Source organism: Rutidosis leptorrhynchoides, chromosome 2, assembly GCF_046630445.1.
Source record: "Rutidosis leptorrhynchoides isolate AG116_Rl617_1_P2 chromosome 2, CSIRO_AGI_Rlap_v1, whole genome shotgun sequence".
Taxonomy (NCBI): Eukaryota; Viridiplantae; Streptophyta; class Magnoliopsida; order Asterales; family Asteraceae; genus Rutidosis; species Rutidosis leptorrhynchoides.
This window is the reverse complement of record NC_092334.1, coordinates 142,303,980-142,326,851: the sequence shown is the minus strand read 5'-3', so window position 1 is coordinate 142,326,851 and position 22,872 is coordinate 142,303,980.

Genomic DNA, 22,872 nt, shown 5'->3' with positions numbered 1-22,872 from the left:
TTAACGATTATTCTCTGTTATTGCATGCGGTAATACTCTGTATTTAGTAACATTGTATGATTATAATACTTGTGTTTTGTGACACTGCCATGATTTCATTGTTACTACTTAGTGCTACTACCATTGCTATCACTACATAACACTAGTACCACTACTATTACCACTAGTGTCACTACTATCACTACAATCACTACTATCACTACTACCACTACTAATACTACTTACACTACTTCTCACTACTTACGAATTTTTGTACTATTATTATTTACTAGTCTTCAACACCCGTTGCTAGTATATTTTCATATAGCGTTATTTTGACACTGACTTAGTATGTGTTCTGTGTTGAAGATGCCTCCGAAGGAATCAACCGCTGCTCAGATCAGGAGATTAGTCGCTGAAGGTATTGCGACCGAGAGAGCTGAACTACTGAGAGAATTCAACAACGGCCGCAACAGCAATGATCGCGGTGGTTCGAGCAACACCAATAGGAACGGCACTCAAGGCCGTAATGGATGTTCTTACAATACATTCACTAGTTGCAACTCGCATCCTTTCAACGGAACTGAAGGACCAGTTGGTCTCACTCGATGGTTTGAAAAGCTTGAGTCGGTTTTTCGCATCAGCGGGTGTAATGATAATGATCGGGTAGGTTTTGCTATGGGCACACTGTCAGATAGTGCGCTCACTTGGTGGAATAACTATGCTCAATCCCTGGGTCATGATCAAGCTTATGCCCTACCTTGGGAAACTTTGAAGCAAAGAATGATAGAGGAGTATTGTTCACGGAACGAGATTAAGAAAATGGAATGCGAGTTCCGAGAATTGAAGTTAGTAGGCAATAATCTCACCGCCTATAACAAGAGGTTCTTTGAGCTGGCGCTAATATGTCCTGAAATGGTTACTCCTGAGAAGCGAAAGGTTGAACTGTACATCGAAGGTCTAAGTGAGAATATTCAAGGCGGGGTCACTACTTCTAAACCCGCAAACGTGCAAGAAACTATTGACATGGCTAGTTTGTTATTGGACTAGATTGCCCAGAGAGGGAAGGGTACTACAGTGCATGAGAATAAGTCCAATGATGGTAAGAGGAAGTGGAATGGTGGTCAAGATAAGAATTTTAACCAACAGCCATTCAAGAAACCAGATACTTACCGCAACGACACTGGGGTCGCCGGAACTAACTCCGGGTATAAGGGAAAAAATCCATATTGTCAAAAGTGTGGCAAGCATCACACCGGAAACTGTGCAGTTCTAATTTGTGACCGGTGCAAGAAGTTTGGCCATTTGGCGAAAGATTGTAAGGTTAAGCTCAACGGCAACACCAACAACAACAACATTGCAAGCAATACGAACAATGCTGGTAATGGTAAGAACTGTTTTGGTTGCGGACAGCCGGGTCATTTCAAGAAAGACTGTCCTAAGAACAACAACAATGGGAATGCTCGAGGCAGGGCATTCAACATCAATTCTGAGGAAGCTCGTGATGATCCGAAACTAGTCACGGGTACGTTTTCACTCAATGATCAACCTGTTTATGTTTTGTTTGACTCTGGTGCTGATAGAAGTTTTATATCTAAGGATGTCTGTCACAATGTTAAAAATTCCGTTTCTCCCCTAGATAACGTGTATTCCATAGAACTATGGAATGGTAGCTTGATGAGAGCCGATAAGATTTATCGCGGTTGTACTTTGACATTAGGCGGTAAGCCTTTTAACATTGATGTGATACCTATTAAACTGGGAAGTTTTGACCTTGTGGTTGGAATGGACTGGTTAGCTGAAAACAAAGCCGATGTAGTCTATGACCTAAAGGCTATTCGTATTCCTATTGCTAATGGTGAACCTATGATGATTTATGGAGAAAAGAATGGCTCACAATTGCATATCATTAACTGTTTGAAAGTTTAAAGGTATGTGAGAAAAGGATGTATCGTGTTTATGGCTCACGTAAGCCAAATTGTACCTGATGAAAGGAGACCCGAAGATGGTCCAATAGTTAAGGAATTTCTTGAAGTTTTTCCGAAGGAATTACCTGGTCTCCCACCGCACCGAGAAGTTGAGTTTCAAATAGATTTAGTGCCAGGAGCGGCACCGGTGGCTCGCGCACCGTACAGACTTGCACCCCCAGAGCTTCAAGAATTATCTAGCCAATTGCAAGAGTTGTTAGACAAGGGATTCATCCGACCGAGTTCTTCACCTTGGGGAGCTCCGGTTTTGTTTGTTAAAAAGAAAGATGGGTCGATGAGGTTGTGTATCGACTACAGAGAATTGAACAAGTTGACAATCAAGAATCGGTATCCGCTACCGAGGATTGATGACTTATTTGATCAACTACAAGGATCGAGTTGTTATTCGAAGATTGATTTAAGATCCGGGTATCACCAAATGAGAGTCAGAGAAGCTGATGTCCCGAAGACGGCATTTAGAACACGCCATGGACATTATGAGTTTACAGTGATGCCGTTTGGGTTGACAAACGCACCAGCAGTGTTCATGGACCTCATGAACCGGGTATGTAAGCCATACCTAGATAAATTCGTCATTGTGTTTATTGATGATATATTGGTGTACTCCAAGAACAAGGAAGAACACGAACAACATCTACGATCAGTATTGACCATTCTTAGAAAAGAGTAGTTGTATGCAAAGTTCTCTAAGTGTGATTTTTGGTTACCAGAGGTACAATTTCTTGGCCATGTTGTAGGGGCCAATGGAATACAGGTCGATCCAGCAAAGATTGAGTCGGTTAAGAATTGGGAAACTCCAAAGACGCCAACCCAGATCCGGCAATTTTTGGGTTTAGCTGGTTACTAAAGGAGATTCATCGAGGGATTCTCTAAGATTGCCCGACCATTAACCGCGTTGACTCATAAGGGCAAGAAGTATGAATGGTCAGAACCGCAAGAGGCTGCATTTCAGTTGTTGAAGGAGAAGTTGACAACTGCACCGATATTGTCCCTACCCGAGGGAAGTGAAGATTTTGTTATTTATTGTGATGCCTCACGTCAAGGAGTGGGTTGCGTGCTTATGCTACGAAATAAGGTTATTGCTTATGGATCACGTCAGTTAAAGATTCACGAGCAAAACTACACTACGCACCTTGAACTAGGAGCTGTTGTCTTTGCACTTAAAATGTGGAGACACTACCTGCTTAGAACCAAATTTACTGTCTTCACCTACCATAAGAGCCTACAGCGCATATTTGATCAAAAACATCTCAACATGAGACAACGACGTTGGATAGAACTACTTAACGATTATAACTGCGAACTTCAATACCATCCGGGCAAAGCGAATGTTGTGGCGGATGCTTTAAGTAGAAAAGAGCGAGAGAAACCCCTCAGGGTTAAAGCGCTTAACATAGTTGTACGTACGAATCTCACATCGCAGATCCGTGAAGCACAACGAGAAGCCATGAAGCAAGAAAATGTCGATGTTGAATTTCTCAGAGGAATGGATAAAAAATTTGACATCAAGGAGGACGGAACACGGTACTTTGCTAATCGAATCTGGGTACCAAAGTTTAGTGGATTGAGAGAATTAGTCTTGGAAGAAGCACACAAGTCAAGGTACTCAATTCATCCAGGATCAGATAAAATGTACCAAGATTTGAAGGCGTTTTAATGGTGGCCAAATTTGAAAGCTGATATTGCTACCTATGTCGGAAAGTGCTTGACTTGCGCTAAAGTCAAGGCTGAACATCAGAAGCCATCAGGGTTATTAAGTCAACCAGAGATTCCCCAGTGGAAGTGGGAAGGTATTACCATGGACTTCATCACGAAACTGCCGAGAACGGCGGGAGGATACGATACTATTTGGGTTATCGTGGATCGTCTCACTAAGTCTGCACACTTCTTGGTGATAAGGGAAACTAATAAAATGGAGAAGTTGGCTCAGGTTTACATTAAGGAAGTCGTCTCTAGGCATGGAGTTCCTATATCTATTATATCCGATCGCGACAACAGATTCACTTCAAGGTTTTGGCAGTCATTACAGAAAGCGATGGGGACACGTTTAGATATGAGTACAACATATCACCCCCAGACAGATGGCCAAAGCGAACGAACTATTCAGACTTTTGAGGACATGTGGCGAGCATGTGTCATTGATTTTGGAAACGGATGGGATAAGTACTTACCACTAGCTGAGTTCTCATACAATAACAGCTACCATGCGAGCATAAAAGCTGCACCTTTCGAAGCATTGTACGGAAGGAAATGTAGATCTCCCATTTGTTGGAGTGAATTGGGGGGTAGTAAGTTGACAGGTCCTGAGATTATTCAGGGGGTAGTAACCTTTCGATGTTAGACGGAATGACATAGAATTCCAAGTTGGTGACAAAGTTATGCTTAAAGTATCACCTTGGAAGGGGGTCGTACGGTTTGGAAAATGAGGTAAATTGAGTCCTAGATATGTTGGACCATTTGAGATAACCGAAAGAGTCGGACCGGTAGCTTACAGGTTGGAACTTCCACAAGCACTCAGTGGTATACACGCCGTTTTTCACGTATCCAATTTGAAGAAGTGCTTAGCCGACGAGAATTTGATTATTCCATTAGAGGAACTGTGTATCGACGACAAACTTCATTTCATTGAAGAGCCTGTTGAAATCTTGGGATGTGAGGTCAAACAGTTGAAGAAAAGCAGAATTCCTATCGTTAAAGTTCGGTGGAACGCGAGAAGAGGACCAGAGTCCATGTGGGAACGTGAAGATCAGATGAAACTGAAATACCCGCAACTGTTTCCCGAGGAAACTACTTCAGCGGACGATCACTAAAATTTCGGGACGAAATTTTCAATAACAGGTGGGTAATGTAACAACCCTGCTTTTTTCGTCACTTCCGTTAACTTTCTATTAATTAATTTAACGACGATTATTTGACTTTTATGCGTTTATGTGTAATAAATACATACTTGATCCTTGGAGGGTTACAATAATTAATATGTGTTGATATTCATTCGAATAAACATTACAGATAAAGAAATACGATAAAAACAATACGGTTTTGATAACTGCTTTTCGAGCAACGAAACGCTCGGGTTTATTTTAATAATTAATTTATTAATAGTAACTTTTTGAAAATATTTAATTTATTGGATTTTTAATGAATTAAATGTTTGGTTGCGTTTTAACGATCGGTTTAGCGTTCCGGGCCTTCTGTACGACTAAACGGCACTTGAAACGGACCACAAGTACAAGCAGTCCTAACGAAGTTAAATTTACATACCAATTAATCTAAGTTACTACTAGTTTAAACTCCCCTACTATAAGTTTGGTCACTACCTTGATATACAAAAATCATTTTTTTTTTGAGATATATGATAGACATATGATAATAATCCAATTTAAATTATGTAACTAAAATACATATAAGTTAATATAAACGTTAGATATGATTGGAAATAAATTATGTAAACAAATTCATAATATTAATTAATAACCTTATCATAATATAATAACAATGATAATATGATTATTGAGATAGTCAGTTGCCAAAGTTGATATCTCATGGCATATCTATATCCTATATAGCTATTCATACGTAACATATTTTTTCAAAGTCATGTATAATGCGTACAACATATAATCTTCATCATCATTATTTTTATGCATTACTAAAATTAAAGAATCTAATAATATATATCTGCATTTGTAAGTATGTGTATCCCAACAAAAGAGAATTCGTTTGCAGCTACATTATTAAGTTTGATTAAGTGATTCAACAAAAACATGTAATTGAGAAATTGTTATTAGTTGAAAACAGTGGTATAGTTGACCAATTCTTCAATTAGTGGAATTAGTCAATAGGGTAGTGCTACTTTTATGGATTAGTTAAGATTTAAAATAATGTAGTTAAATTAATAAAGTTGGAAGATGTATATATATTATATCACGTTTTTTTTTTTTTTTTTAGCTTACATGAGGAGATTTAATAATAATGCATGTTAGTTGAGATGAGATGTAGTCAACATATACATGCGTGAGTAATATTCCAGAATTATTAGCCAAGTTGATGTATATAACTATATACATTTATAATTCATAAGACTCACTTATCACTATATCACACAACATAAAACAATTCTAAAACATTCATCAGGAGAATTTGCCAATATATATTTGTATAATTGAATAGCATACCACATACCCTCATAAAAACACTCACAATCCAGTGGTATAAGCAACTTATTGATCTAAGGTAAGATCTAAAAACTCCATTTTTCCATATTTATTTTCTAATCATATGATTTAGATGTTCTATTGCTCAATTGGCCACGTTTGTACATATATTTAGTCGTTATATTATCCGAATTGCTAGTTAAGGTTTAATCACGAATTGTATTTCTATGCTACTGATTTTGTAACTTTGTTTTCTGTAATTGAAAAGTGTTTATATGGATAGCTTTCGAAAAACTATTAACTTTAGGCTTTGATTTTACTTGATTTCGTTACCGTATGCTTAAGATATGTTAAATCGAAGTTTTGACTAGTTTATGATTGAAATCCGAATTCTCTGAGATATGTGTTTATTGAATTAGCTAATGAAAAGTATACTACTGTAATTCTTGTGAAAAATCATGCATGTTAGACTTAAGAATTGCATCAAAAGCTTTTGCAATGCTCCTGATATGTTTAAACGAAGATTCATACATTAAAGTGTACCGAAACTGTTTTAATGCTAGAAATAATTACCTATAGTGAACTAGAAATTGATTGAGGATTTTATCTTCTGGATTATGTTATTTCATATATTCCTTGACATATTTCATTTGCATGTTAACATCTGAAAACGTTAATTGCCATGAGTTATAAGCTTGATAAGTTGACATGTCTAATTGTTGTCCAAAACTGATAGATCAATAAAGATCAGTTAGTCTGTACAAATTGGCTAAACCAAAATTGCTCTATTTTTGATATGTGTTAATTTAACTTGTTTGTGAACTACAGCCACTGGTCTTGTATCGATTTCATATTCCTAACTCCGGTTATAGCCAAAACTAAATCAGTGCGCGGTCAGAAACTGACTTGGCAAACCATAAATGTATTCCTTCTGATTCCTGACTTTAATTATCGTATGAGACCCTGGCCAGACTTTTTGGAATCGATTTTGAGTATAATTATGATCTGGATTTTGCCATATTTACTTGAATTTTGTTCTATGAGATAATATGCTAAGTTTGCTACATGTATATGAACTTTGTGCACAACGATAAACTGAAATTGTGAAATTGACCAAATATGATCTAAAACGTGTTGTGTGACTTAGGTTTGACATGTTGACCAACATTTGACATGAACCTACTGATGTTGACTTTAGTTGACTACTTTGACCAAGTTTGACTTAGGTTGACTTTGTTTGACTTACATGAATTAGTTGACTGTATGTTGACTTCTACTTTGAAACGCGTCGATTTGAGCAATAAGACAACTTATACTATGAAACCACACTTGTTTAAGACATATTTATTAACCAACCTAAATACATATACTTAGGTTGCATTACTCGGCTATAAACCGTACAAGTAAATTGTCCACTTTTCAATCCGAGCTTTATTCAAAGGTGAGTCTACAGTCTCACTTTTTACATGTTTTCAGGGATGAGAATACACGCTGCTATACTTACATTATCAAATGCTTTTTGTATTGACACGAGTACTATATCTGCATATTGAGTTTGTTCACAAAGCCTCTAGCTTGAATACTTTAAATACCATCGGTGTAGGCACAATTTAGATGGACGGATCCGTTAGGTTGACAACCTCACCCTACAATATTAACTGTGGTGCATTTACTTTGAACATTAAGACACTCGACCAAGTGTATAACATTTTATGAGGTAAAGGCGGGTATAGTGGATTCTATACTCGGGTCATTGCTAGTATTCAGGTGCTCATAGATTATGCAAACGTTTCGCAACTTGGAGTTGTACTTGTAAAATCTCGTGGTCAAGGAACTTAAACAATTTTTCTGATACTATTTTTCAGATACTGTTACATTAATTTAAACCTGTAGATTCACCAACATTATTTGTTGACCTGTTTTTGCGTGTTTTATTCCCAGGTCCTTAAGAGGTAGACTTCCGCTGTGTTTGCTGCATGGTCTGGCCGTGGAGTCAGCATATTATTTAAAGAACTTTATTTACTTTCGCATTTAAAACTTTTGTAACTGTTTAAATATTGTTGGCTTGTGGTTACGATCACAACAGTGTTTCTATTTTGGAATTTATTGACTTATGTTTTGAAGTCAATTTTTAATAAAATTAAATGCGATTGCTTTAAACGTCTCATATAGAGGGCGTAACTGTGAACTGTGGGACCTTGATTAATGCGCCGTCAGATGGTAATTTGGCGGGGTGTTAAATAATCCTCCTGAGAGATATGGGTTTCTCATGGATGGTTGCTATGTGGTTGATTTGGATGAACCAACAAACTACCAAGATGCTTTATCAAGGATTGATAAAGACAAATGGCAGGAAGCCATGAACGCTGAGATGCAATCCATGTATGATAACCAAGTTTGGGAACTTGTTGTACAACCTCCTAGCTCTAGGCTAGTTGATAGTAAATGGATTTTCAAGAAGAAAACCGACATACATGGAAACTTGGATACATATAAAGCTAGACTTGTAGCAAAAGGTTTCACTCAAATTCAAGGGGTTGACTATGATGAAACTTTTTTGCCTGTGGCAATGCTAAAGTCTATTAGGATATTACTTGCCATTGCTGCTCATTATGATTATAAAATATGGCAAATGGATGTCAAGACCGCTTTTCTAAATAGATATCTTGAGGAAGATGTCTATATGGTACAGCCTGAAGGTTTTGTTGATCCAAAATATCCTAAAAAGGTATGCAAGTTAAAGAAGTCAATCTACGGATTGAAACAAGCATCTAGAATGTGGAATCATCGTTTTAATGAGGAGGCCAAGAAATTTGGCTTCATTAAAAAAGGTGATGAAGCTTGTGTATACAAGAAAGCTAGTGGGAGCACCATCATGTTCCTTGTACTATATGTGGATGATATATTGTTATTTGGGAACGATATTCCGGCAATGGAAGGTGTTAAAACTTGGCTAAGTAAATGCTTCTCCATTAAGGATCTTGGAGAAGCACAATACATTTTAGGGATTGGGATCTACAGAGATAGATCCAAGAAATTGATAGATTTGAATCAAAGTACATACATTGAAAAGGTCTTAAAAAGGTTCATGATGGAGAACTCTAAGAAAGGTTTGGTACCTATTTAAAGAGGAATGATCCTCAGTTCATCTCAGTGCCCCACCATGAAAGATGAACAGGAGAGAATGAGGAAAGTCCCATATGCGTCTGCTATTGGGTCAATCATGTATGCAATGATATGCACTAGACCGGATGTGTCATGCGCTCTTAGCTTGACAAGTAGATACCAGAATAACCCAGGAAACAGTCATTGGATTGCGGTTAAAAGTATATTGAAATACCTTAGAAGGACTAAGGATATGTTTCTAATATATGGGTCTGGTGAGAAGGAACTCACTGTAAAAGGTTACGTGGACGCGAGTTTTCAAACTGATCGAGATGATTCTCGATCACAATCCGGTTATGTCTTCACATTAAATGGTGGTGCGGTCTCTTGGAAGAGTTAAAAGCAGGATGTTGTTGCTTTATCCACTACAGAGTCGGAGTACATTGCCGCCTCATTGGCAGCTCAGGAAGCTGCATGGATGAAGAAATTCATCGACGACTTAGGAGTAGTCCCTTCCATTCAGGACCCTCTTGAGATCTTTCGTGACAACGAGGGTGCGATTGCTCAAATCAAGGAACCTCGTGCTCACCAAAAGACCCGTCACATTGAGCAAAGATTCAACTACATAAGGGATGAAGTTGAAAAGGGAAAGATATGTATTCGCAAAGTTCACACAGCTCTTAGTATAGTGGATCCACTCACGAAGCTTTTACATGGTGCAAAACATGAAGGGCATATTAGTGCATTAGGGCTTCGATATTCTAGTGATTGGTTGTGATCTGTTTTATGTATTGTAACGGAACGAAGTGGTTCAAACTCATTAATATAATTATGGTGTTAATTTATTAATCTTGCGTCATGTTCCCATTTTGCATATTTTATCCATGAATAAGTAATTATTCTAAATTTCGTAGTCAATCACATTTGTGGGAACAAGTGTGAGGTTTAGACTATTATGAACTTGGATTGGTATACATTCACGAGATGAATGTGGGGTAAGGTTGCAACCAAGGTTCATAGATATTTGTGGGATACAAATATTGGAAGACCCGCTCTCAAAATTTACTAAATGGAGCCTTTGTGGTTGATCACATGTAATCTTGAGTAAAGGCGAATATCATTGTATCCTCTGACCTGAGATACATATTGGGTTCAGATATTTACCAAGTATTGTACCATGATTCTTTCCTTCGCTATTCTGAAATATGGTAGTTCATAAAGAAGAGCTCACGTATAATACAAGGTATATATTTAGGACGTATGTAGTCAAGATGGAATTTGTCCCTCTTATTCGTTGAGAATCAGATGTCTAAGGCTTGATAAAGTTAAATCTAGAAGAGAGTGATCACTCTGTGTCTCTTGAATTTAACATGACATCTAGGACAAAAGGATGTAATGAAAGATTCACCTATTCATGTTCGAGTTGGGATCTCGAAAGGGATGATGTTATTGAATGGCACTAAGTCATAACATATTAGGGGTGATGGACGGTCATTAGGTGGTATCCATCACTTGCATTAATTTCTTATGCTTCTCGTGCAAGTGGGAGATTGAAGGTATTTCGTATGCCCGAGAGACATATTAAATTAATGTGGCTAATGTGTTATGATCCAAGTCGGGTCATACCCAATAACAAGCTTACCGACACCTTATACGTATTTAAGCTTAACGATTGGATCATTAATTAAATACGCGACACTTGAATTTTAGAAAATGGTTTCTAAAATAAAAATACTTGATGAATGTATATATATATAAATTATGGAATAATTTATATATAAATGATTTAATTATTTATGGGTTAAATAAGTAATTGATTTATGTTACATTTTATAAAAGGTTTTATAAAATAATGTATACATAAATTAAAAGTGCAAGTATTATATAAATGTATTTTATAAAAGGTAATTTTATAAAATTTGAATTTATATTTTATTTAAGTGACATGGGAGGTTGTGGGTTGCATGAGTTGTGATTGGCTCCTTTTTAGATGCCTTTTGCTTCTACATATGCAACCTAACCAATCTCACTTAATACACACTTGCACACTCTTCCAATTATCAAGTAAACTAGGAAATCTTTCTCTCCTTTTTCCCTATACGCTGGCTGAAATATTTCAAGGAAAAAGAGGGTTCAAAATTTTGTTTTGCAAGTTGATTTCAAGTGTAAAAATCCTAACTAATTAAAGGTGGTGTTGGTGCACAAAAGGCTTGGGGTATTACACACTTGAGGCTTCAATTTAGAGGCTTTTTCATCATCATCTTCATCATCCTTTGTAGTAACCCTCAACTTGCTTGAGGAGGTAAAACTCTAAACCCACTTTTTATTTGTAAGTATATTTCATAGCTTGATCTTTTATTGGGATTTAATTTCAATTGGTTAAAGTAAAACAAGTTTCAAATCGGTTTTATGCTTCCGCTTTAATATGAATCTTAATATGGTTTAAGTGTTTTTGAACTTGTTAAATCCCAACAGGTGCAAGTGTTAAAGTTGTTCATCTCGTTCTTAGCTACATTCTGGTATTGGTGGTAAGTCCTGAATCTGAATTTCAATTGTTTGATTCTTGCTCATGTTTAGGGTTTGAGCAAGTTAGGGTTATAAACCTAATTTCTCATGAAATTGGAGGTTTTGTTGTATGTATTGTGTAAGTAAACCCGATTATTGTGGGTTTAAGGTTTGATGACGAATTTGGAAGTATTTGTTATGGTTTGGGTGTTAAATCACTAGGTTGTGATTTGTTAGTGATTTTGGTGTTCTTAGGAACAAGTTTGCTAGTCAAATGGGAGTTGACTTGATTTGGTGTCAAAATGGGTTTTAAGTCAAGTTTTGGTGAATCAAGTATGTAAATACATGATTTAGTTGTTAATTGGTGTTTTGGAAATATAATCACTAACCGTTAGTGATTATGGGGTGTTTTATGACTTTGGTCAAAATGGGTAATTTGAATTGGGTCAAAATTGATGATGGCACTAATTTGGACTAAATGAATGTTAAACACTTTTGTTAAGTGTTAAATGGCATTTTTGAATGAAAGTAATCATGGGAAGTGTTTTTGGGTTAAAATGACAATTTAACAAAAGTCAAACGTGGTCAAAGACAATATGGGTCAATATTGCACGTGTTGGGGTTTTAGTGTATTTGGCGTTTGAAATGATTACTACCCAAATAGTAATTTAGTGTTAAGACCCAGGTTTGGTCTAATTGGTGTAAAGTATGATTTGGGTTAAATTGTACTTTGTTGTGTGGGCTTGAATTACCACCCGAAGTGGTAATTGGTTTATGTCCATTAGGAGTTAAATGGGCGGGTTTTGGTGAGCAAGGTTTGATCCCTCCACTAAGAGAATGTTTGTGTCAAGTTCTCTTTTAGAGAATGGCTGTTTATGTGAATATTGTACCTATGTGTGATATAGGTGGTTACTTGCTCGGATTTGAGGGAGAAGATCATGTTGTACATGACTTGTGCGGGCATTTCGAGGTGAGTGGAATAATTATATGTGTAGGTATATAATGTATTTACTTGTGTGAAGTGCGATGTGGGTTTTAAGTTCGGGTATGCGATACCACATCGAGTTGGCGTGGGATGAGGGTTTAAAATTCGGGTATGCGATACCTCATCATCATGTGTGGCATTTAATATGGGTTTAAAGTTCATGTATGCGATACCATATCATCATGTGTGTGTGTGGGCATGAAGTGTGGGTTTTAAGTTCGGGTATGCGATACCACATTTCAGGTGACGAGTGGGTTTTAAGTTCGGGTATGCGATACCACCCAAGGGACTAGTGATGCATACTAGTTGCATCTGCGTGGCTAGCGGTTCATTCGCGAGAACCGTTCCCTTTGTTCGATTAGTTAACCATGGTTATGTGTTGTAGGGTAGCATATTTTATTGTTCGGATTATATGCTATTGTTTGTGCTAGCTTGCGTATTGGAGATTTTAGCGTTATAATTTGCGATGGTATGCTAATTATATTGCTAGCGTGCATGCGGTAATTGTGTAAGTGATTGCATGTAAGTAGATTATATATGTGTGTATAACTATTGCATTCACTAAGCTTCAAGCTTACCCCTCTCGTTGTTAACCTTTTTACAGGTATTGTGATTATGAAGCTAGCTAGTTGTTAGTCTAGATGCATAGGAGCGCTTGAGCTTGATGGGGTAGCTTTTGGAGATATGGACACAGATTGGGGATTTGGTAGTCCCCGGGATTATGCTCTTGGTATCAGGTTGGGTTATTGAGTATTAACCTGTGTTATGTGTAATTGGGTCACTATTACAAATGCTTTTGTAATGTGTCATTTGTGTACTAAGGGTTATGTCAAGTTGTTAAACGTAACGTTATGATATTATATTTTTGGTTATAACAGAGTTGAAAATGTTATGTATGATGAACGGGATATTGGGACATATCTTACAAAAAAATATGTGCTTCATTTTTGGTAAACGGGTTGAGGTTATTACAAGTGGTATCAGAGCGTAGTCTAAGGGAATTAGGTGACCTTGGGATAGGTGCCTAGTCTTAGACTTATTTGTGATTGTGCGTTAATTGCGGGACTTGTAGGAATACAGATCGGATTGAGATTGGTTAGTGCCTTAGAGTAGGTGACTAACTAGGACTTGTGTTTGTCCAAAGTGTGATTATGTGGGGCCTTATTTTGTGAGTAAATTAGTGCCTTAGATAGCTAGTGCCTAATGGAAGTAGGCGAACTTGGATGTTGTTTTAGTGATAGTCACCTAGGTTGTAGGTTGACTTGTTGTTGTGTTGTACTTGTGTACATTCATTATTATTTTGTATATAGGTGTATATATACAGGTATCTAATTGTGCGGTGTCCTAGGGATGAATCTATTGGAGAGATTCGCATGTTTGGCGGTTTGAGTGATCAAGTTCACCGTAAGGACTTTGGTCATTCGGGTACTAGGGGTTATCGCATGTTATTTTGTGTGAATGTCGCGTCAGTCCGGGTAAAGTACTTTGCGTGACCATGCGAAAATGGTAAGGTACGCAATTGTAATAGTGACTGATCACCATTATTACAATCGTGTATTTTGACATCGAGCATGACATGATGGGTACCGAGCGGAGGAAACGTGGCATGGTTGGGGTAGAACGGGACGAGTTAGGAATCTTTTTTTCGGTTCCTAGGATATAGTGGTCTCGAGTGATGTGCTTGTTGTCACATCGGGTTCTTTGTGAGTCGGGAAATGTTACGGTGGTTTCGGTTAGCTAAGGTGAGTGAGCAACTCACGAGTTCGGTGCGTGCGTAGTCACCCTAGGTAGCGGGTGCACTGTTGGGATTTGTCATTGGTTGTAATTACCCATCGTAACTAGGATGACCAATATACGTGTGCGCGTGTGTGGCGAAGACTTGAATTCCATAATGGAATGCAATAAGTCTAACAATTGTAGTTTTGAGTTACACTCGGTAGAGTGTGTGGTTAAGAATCGTGTTAGGATTCTTGTTGTGAGTCGCCTTGGAATTGGCGAAATCGAGGAGTCTTCGGGTCGTTAAACTCATGGGAGTGAGACCCGTATAATGTTGATTGCATTAGTGTGTTATGGATTATAGGGTAACATTCCTAACGGAATACCCCTTGATGATGTGGTTGTGCCGATGGGCGGAAGAGTGTAAGACTTGGTGTTTCCAAGCATCTCTTTAGTGTTAGATAAAGGGTTTCGTGAGGCTATATAGTTTGGCCTTGTGGGAGCTGCGGGTAGCGTGTGATCGCTAGGAACTTTTGATAAGACGATAAACCGTAAGGTTTTCCGGGTAGGTATGACTGCGGGTCATTATTATAGAGAGATGGGTGACATCGGGTGTATGGAACCTAAAGATCGAGTTTCTAAAATTCGGTTGATTGTGGTGGGAGTCTGCATAACACGTCATCAGGTGTCTTCTTATACCTGCTAGTGTAATGTTCAACGCCGGTGATGGTGTGATCACTTTGTGCTTAGGGTGCCCGTGAGATACCCATGGAAGCATCAAAGATTTTAAATAGTGATTCGACGAAGAGCATTGCAGTAAATACTTCTTAGGAAGTGGCGGATGAGCGAATATTGTTACTCTTAAGTGTTAGACGGGTAAAGATGACCGGTGAGCCGGTGATGGACTTAATGGTCGGTTAAGCCAAAGGTTGTGATGAAGTGTTGATACTGTGGTCGACACAACTATTGTGCCGGATTGGTCATTCTTCTCCATGAGAGTGAGCAATTGTTGATAACGATTCGTTAAGTAGAAGGTCGGGTGATATCGACTGAGATGCACGACTGATTAATCGGGGTGACGTATGCTTAGGCATAGAGATGTATGTGGGACTTTGGTGGAGTTCGCTTTGCGAACGATTAAGGCAGTCGATTGTGATTTGTGGTATGAAGGTGGAAGTTGTCGCGTGTACGACATCTCTGGTAATTTTGTATGACGACTCTGAGAGCCTTAAGTGAATTTGCAGTGATTCAGTGGATACGATCAATGATGAAAATGATCATGCGTGTGTTGTGGAATGGTAATTCCGCGGGATGTTATCATCTTGGCGGTGAGAATGTGGAGCTGAATTCCGAGTGGGGGAGTTTTACTGCCGCCCAAGGAAACTCCGGTGGTGTTATGTATAGTGAAGTGACAGAGTGTGCCGTGCTAAACCTCAATAGGTATTCGGGGTTCCTAACGAGGAAGAGTGACTGGTTGTTAATGTCTCATGCCTTACGATTGTGAGTTACAATTCCGGTATGTTCTGCGTGAAGATTGTAATTATGGGATCGAAGGAGGTATTCTTCTTACGTAAGGTGGTCGTGTAGTACCAATGTGTGGTATGAGACCAAATGTGAAGTTTGAGATCCTAGAGTAAGAGAATGAAACTGTCGTGTGGGTGCTCTTGTGATGTAATTTTGGGTTGGTGTGAAACCCGGATGGTACTGTTGAGTAGGTACGGGTTCGATTTCGGGATGGATATTGTATTTTTCCCTTTCGGGAGACGTGGTCGTGAAAATTGTCAGTGGATTATTCCACTTTATGGATGATTGTGAGGCGGGGAGTGCCGGTTCCGATCGTCTCACATAGATACACGCGGATGTTGTTTGATTACGAGAGTGAGTTCCCTAGTGATGCGACCCGTTGGTTGCATTGAGATGTCAAGACCATCCTTAACGAACGGTCTAGGTTGGAGGATTCACCAGGAGTTGGTGGATATTTTTGTGGGTCGTGTGACGAATTGCGAACTGTTGTGATGATAATTCGCTGTTGACGGGATTCTAGTACGCTAATAGTTTCCGTGCTAGTACTAGGAAGCCGTAGTGTTTGGATGTGTTGTAGGGTTTAAAAGAGAAACCCTGTGTTGAGTGTTGATGTCTTGTCCAACTCATGGTGTTTTATTGTCGCCCTGGATTAATCTAGAGACTGGTGGCCGTGTGCGGATCGATTGATTGGAAGGTTTGTGTTCCCAGTGTGATCATTTGGCGATACCGAAATTTCTTCGTTGAAGGAATAACCCGGTTGTGGTGACTGTAAGAAGTGCTCGTCGGAGGAGTGCGTCGATTGCCCTGTTGGCATCGACTTGTAAAATTGAGAATCACGGGTTTTATGGGTTGGAAAACAAATGTGGTGCATAAGTGGATGTGCGACCGTTGAGTGCTACGTTTATGGACCGTTGAAGTACGGAGTTTAACGCGGCATAAATCCTTCTTGATTTGGATTAATGCAAGACTTAGTTCACAGCGTAGTGAATTTTGTAGATCGCGTTGGGCGATATAGTTGTGGATGTAGCTTTTTGCGAGTTATGGCCTGGAGAACTTGAAGGAATATATGGTGTTTTTCGTATTTCCTAAGTGTGTATTTGGGACGTCAAGCGTATGAGATACTGCTCGTTGTGGTAACGCACGCTAACGATTATTAGAGTATGGTGAGATATTTGGGTTAATGGAAAATTGTTATGAACATCAAGTTTGGATGTGTGTCGGAGGACCATAGAGTGTGGGTCCGATTGGTTAAGTGATGGAGATCACGAGGACGTGATCCAGTTTAAGTGGGGTAGAGTTATAAGATCCCGAATTTGGTGCGTCAAAAAATGTTCCTGAAAGTGTCAGTAAATACGCACAGCAGAAAGCGTAACTAAAAGTGAACCTAACACATATGCATTTTCAGATTTTGCATCAGAATCAAACTTAGACAAGTTCAGTCCCTGAATTTCAAGTCAGAATCAGACAAAGCATAGAGTCGCGCCGCGGGCTAAGGCATGGATTGAAGGGTCTGTGCATTTAAATGGTCGACATTGGTTTTTAGCTTTAAGCCGCGTCGCGGGCTTTTTAGCCGCGCCGCGGGCTAAAGCTATAGAAAATGCTGAATCTTTTAAAAGAAGTTAAATGAAGGGTAAAATGGTAATTTCACTTGTAGTCAGTTTTAGGCCACAAATGGCAGATTTGGGGCTCATTCCCCATAATCTTATCCTCTCATTTCTTCATCCTCTCAAACCCATTCATCTTTTAGTGAGAGATTAGAGTGAGAAAGCTTAAATCAATGAAAAAGAAGTGTGAATCGGATGAAGGTGCAAGTGTTAAAGTTGCTCATCTCGTTCTTGGCTACATTTTGGTAGTGGTGGTAAGTCCCGAATCCAAATTTCAATTGTTTGATTCTTGCTCATGTTTAGGGTTTGGGCTAGTTAGGGTTATAAACCCCATTTCTCGTGAAATTGGGGGTTTTGTTGTATGTATTGTGTAAGTAAACCCGATTATTGTGGGTTTAGGGAATTTGGAAGTATTTTTCATGGTTTGGGTGTTAATTCACTAGGTTGTGAGTTTGTTAGTAATTTTGGTGTTCTTAGGAACAAGTTTGCTAGTCAAATGGGTGTTGACTTGATTTGGTGTCAAAATGGGTTTTGAGTCAAGTTTTGGTGAATCAAGTATGTAAATACTTGATTTAGTTGTTAATTGGTGTTTTGGAAATATAATCACTAGCCGTTAGTGATTATGGGGCGTTTTATGACTTTGATCAAAATGGGTAATTTGAATTGGGTCAAAATTGATGATGGCACTAATTTGAATTAAATAGATGTTAAACACTTTTGTTAAGTGTTAAATGGCGTTTTTGAATGAAAGTAATCGTGGGAAGTGTTTTTGGGTTAAAATGACATTTTAACAAAAGTCAAATGCGGTCAAAGGAAATATGGGTCAATATTGCACGTGTTGGGGTTTTTGGTGTAATTGGCGTTTGAAATGATTACTACCCAGGTAGTACTTTAGTGTTAAGACCTAGGTTTGGTCTAATTGGTGTAAAGTATGATTTGGGTTAAATTGTACTTTGTTGTGTGGGCTTGAATTACCACCCGAAGTGGTAATTGGTTTATGTCCATTAGGCGTTAAATGGGTGGGTTTTGACGAGCAAGGTTTGATCACTCGGCTAAGTGAATGTTTGTATCGAGTTCTCTTTTAGAGAATGGCTATTAATGTGTATATTGTACCTATGTGTGATATAGGTGGTTACTTGTTCGGATTTGAGGACGGAGATCATGTTTGTACATGACTTGTGCGGGCATTTCGAGGTGAGTGGAATAATTATATGTGTAGGTATATAATGTATTTACTTGTGTGAAGTGCGATGTAAGTTTTAAGTTCGGGTATGCGATACCACATCGAGTTGGCATGGGATGAGGGTTTAAAGTTCGGGTATGCGATACCTCATCATCATGTGTGGCATGTGATATAGGTTTAAAGTCCGGGTATGCGATACCATATCATCATGTGTGTGTGCGGGCGTGAAGTGTGGGTTTTAAGTTCGGGTATGCGATACCACATTTCACGTGACGGGTGGGTTTTCAGTTCGGGTATGCGATACCACCCAAGGGACTAGTGATGCATACTAGTGGCGTCTGCGTGGCTAGCGGTTCATTTGCGAGAACCGTTCCCTTTGTTCGATTGGTTAACCATGATTATGTGTTGTAGGGTAGCATATTTTATTGTTCGGATTATATACTATTGTTTGTGCTAGCTTGCGTATTGGAGATTTTAGCGTTATACTTTGCGATGGTATGCTAATTATATTGCTAGCGTGTATGCGGTAATTGTGTAAGTGATTGAAAGTAAGTAGATTATATATGTATGTGTATAAATATTGCATTCACTAACCTTCAAGCTTACCCCTCTCGTTGTTAACCTTTTTACAGGTATTGTGATTATGAAGCTAGCTAGTTGTTAGTCTAAATGCATAGGAGCGCTTGGGCTCGATGGGGTAGCTTTTGGAGATATGGACACGGATTGGGGATTTGGTAGTCTCCGGGATTATGCTCTTGGTATCGAGTTGGGTTATTGAGTATTAACCCGTGTTTTGTGTAATTGGGTCACTATTACAAATGCTTTTGTAATGTGTCATTTGTGTACCAAGGGTTATGTCAAGTTGTTAAACGTAACGTTATGATATTATGTTTTTGGTTATAACAGAGTTGAAAATGTTATGTATGATGAACGGGATATTGGGATCTATCTTATAAAATAAAAAAATGTGCTTCATTTTTGGTAAACGGGTTGAGGTTGTTACAGCTGTTAGACTTGCTGTCTTGGTGTTAGACTTGCTGTTATAGACTTGATGTTACAGACTTGATGTGTTAGACTTCCGCTGCATTATTTAGAGATGTCTCAATCCTGGAACTTATATTTTGCGTTCGTAACTTATGTTATTTTCAAACAATGGCTTTGTAACGACCTTTGGGTCACATACTTATGTTAATGCTTCTATTCATAGAAAGCACGTTCTCTTTTGTAAAACGTTATCTTTTCATGAATGCAAAACTGGTTTTTAAACAGCGTATAGTGTTTGACCTTGTAATGATCCTGTTGTTGATGATCCGTACATGATGATTTTGTACGGGGCGTCACATTTAGTATCAGAGCATTGGTTGTAGGGAATTAGGTTGCATTAGTGAGTCTTGACCGAGTCGAGTAGGATTCGCTAATTGGACTAATCTACAACTTGCTCGTTTACTCGTTTCTACGGAACCTGCTGCATGCTACTGTGCTATATTACTGCATGTTACTGCTTACTACTACTGCATGCCACTGCTTACTTCTACTGCTATATGAACTTGCTGCATGCTACCGTTTCCTTTTACTGCTATGTAAACTCGCTGTATGCTTTTGCTTATTCTCGCTACTGCATGCTTCTATTTGCTTTTTGCATGTTACTTCGGTATGATACTGTTACTATTGCCATGCTACGTACTGTTGTATATGATCTAGGTTGATGTAGTTGTTGTGCTTGATTACGCTCTTGCTACATGTCTGTTATTCGCTGTACCGACTTGGAGAACTTATCCTCCCTAGTTCAGATGTTTTTCTGAACCCTTTTCCCACTCGTCTAACCCTAAGGACCAGTATTGTAATTCACCTGCTACTATCGTTCCACCGTTCCAGAGATCGAAAAATTACTTCACGCAATCTAGGGGGAGTAGCCCACGGATTACACGCCCACTAAAGTTGATCCTCGGAGAAGGAGACATGTGAGGACTTGTTGGAGTAACCGCACCCCGAGCTCACTCTAATTAGCCACGTACAACGTAATAACATTAGAAGGTTGTTCAGTTCCCGCAAGGTGACCCGTATCCCGTACGCTTACATGACCGTCACCTATCTCTTCCATTCTTCACCACTGCTCGACGATCTAACGATACTTCTGGACTTAGGTCCCTAACACTCTTAGGCATTGGAGAAGTCGTGAGGACATCTTCTTTCACAAGGTCAGAGTGCCTTCTACTGATGCTCAGCCATACCCAAAGACTTGGGAGTCGCGTCAAGACATATTGTATTACTACTTGCTAGACGTACAACTCAACGCGAGACCCATATTGAATTTCTAGAAAGGAACCTAACGACGTTACCTGGACCCGAACATTTTGAAGAAATTTCCGGACATTTAGGCATTGGTGCATGACCTACAGAACCTACGCACCCACACTGAGAAACCGTGAGATTAATTATGTAGATTTTGTTTTGAGATAGCATAGATAAAGCACTGTTGGATGAAATTGAATAGAACTGGAAGTGATCACGTTACATTGACCATATGGAGTGATATTGGAATGAACGTACGATTTAGTACAATATAATGACGCCAGGCCAGCGTGATTATATTGAAGTGAATTATGCAGAAGTCTCAATGTTACTATATAAGGAATATGAAGTGATTCAAAGGAATTTTTGGTAGGAACCACTTGAGTATATGCATTCTGGTCTGTTAGAGGTAGGGAAAGAATAACCACGTAGCCTAGATACTGTACAAGAAGGGCCTTGATTGCAGAATTGATAACCCGAAAATCTGTTATAAATATAGACACCCTAGACACTTAAGGAAAAAGTTCTCAAATAGGAAAAACTTTAGGCTTACTTACGGTAGATCAATCGTTATCTCAGCTATGGAGACTCGCATGGATCCCGATTTTAGTTAGGGTACGTTTCTTCACAACGATTTATTGTCTCGGAGTTGTTTAATACTAGAGCGATAGAAACCTTATATCTAAGAACCTTAGTGTGATGACTAATAAGTCATTAACAACCATGAGAGTTAAGTATTCTATAGGACAAGCTAATGGTAAGCTGGTAGAGATAGAGGAATAATTTAAGGTAGTACCTTAAAATTAACAGGTGGGTCATTTGGAGATGACCTTATGTCAACAAAACTTGGAAGTTTTAAAGTAGTAGTTGGAAAGGATTAGTTACCTACGCACAAACAAATGTTATTTGAGAAGGTTGATAGAATTTTTCGCGTTTTATAATAAGATTTGGTTGGAATGAACCTTAAGATTAACCTAACACCCATCAAGTTAGGAAGCTTGATGTAATGGTTGGAATGAACTTTAGGACTAACCTAATGCTCATCAAGTTAGGAAGCTTGATGTAATGGTTGGAATGGACTTTGGGATTAACCTAATAGTTATCAAGTCAGGAAACCTTGATATAATAGTTGGAATGGACTGTCTTTCAAGGATGAAAGCGAAAATTATTTATAGAGAGAAAATCTTTTCGTATACCTTGCGAGAATGGTGAGCTATTACCGGGAAAGTAGTAGCCCAAAGCTGAACCATATTAGTTTCATGACAACAACCCGAAATCCCACAATGGAAATGGGAAGGAACAACAACGGATTTCATCACGAAACTACCAAAAACGGTAGGCGGTTAAGACACTATCTGGGTTATTGTTGACCATCTCACCAAACCTGCTTACTTTCTAGCCATGAAAGGAATCGATACAATGGACCAACCTGCATAACGATACATAACGGAAATTGTATCCCGTCATTCAGCGACTCGAATTCTATATCAAGGACTACTCAAGAATCTTATTTGATACTCATTCTTACGCGACTCTGAATCCTAACTTATCCCGGGAGATTTCTTATTTGATGATAATCATACCATAATCCTTCTTACTTCGATATTAGTCATACCAGTTCGAAATTTTCCAAAGTCAATGGGTGGTTAATTCTCATCCTCATACTCTCCCATTCGTATATCACTTATAAGCAACAACTTCACACTTAAGCATTTTTGGTCGAAGAACTTATATCCTACTAATAGTCATCAACCACATTTAAATTCAATAGTTTTCATTACCTCGTGACATTGATGCTCAAATGTCACCCGAAATTTTAAAAAATCTTTTACTCAAT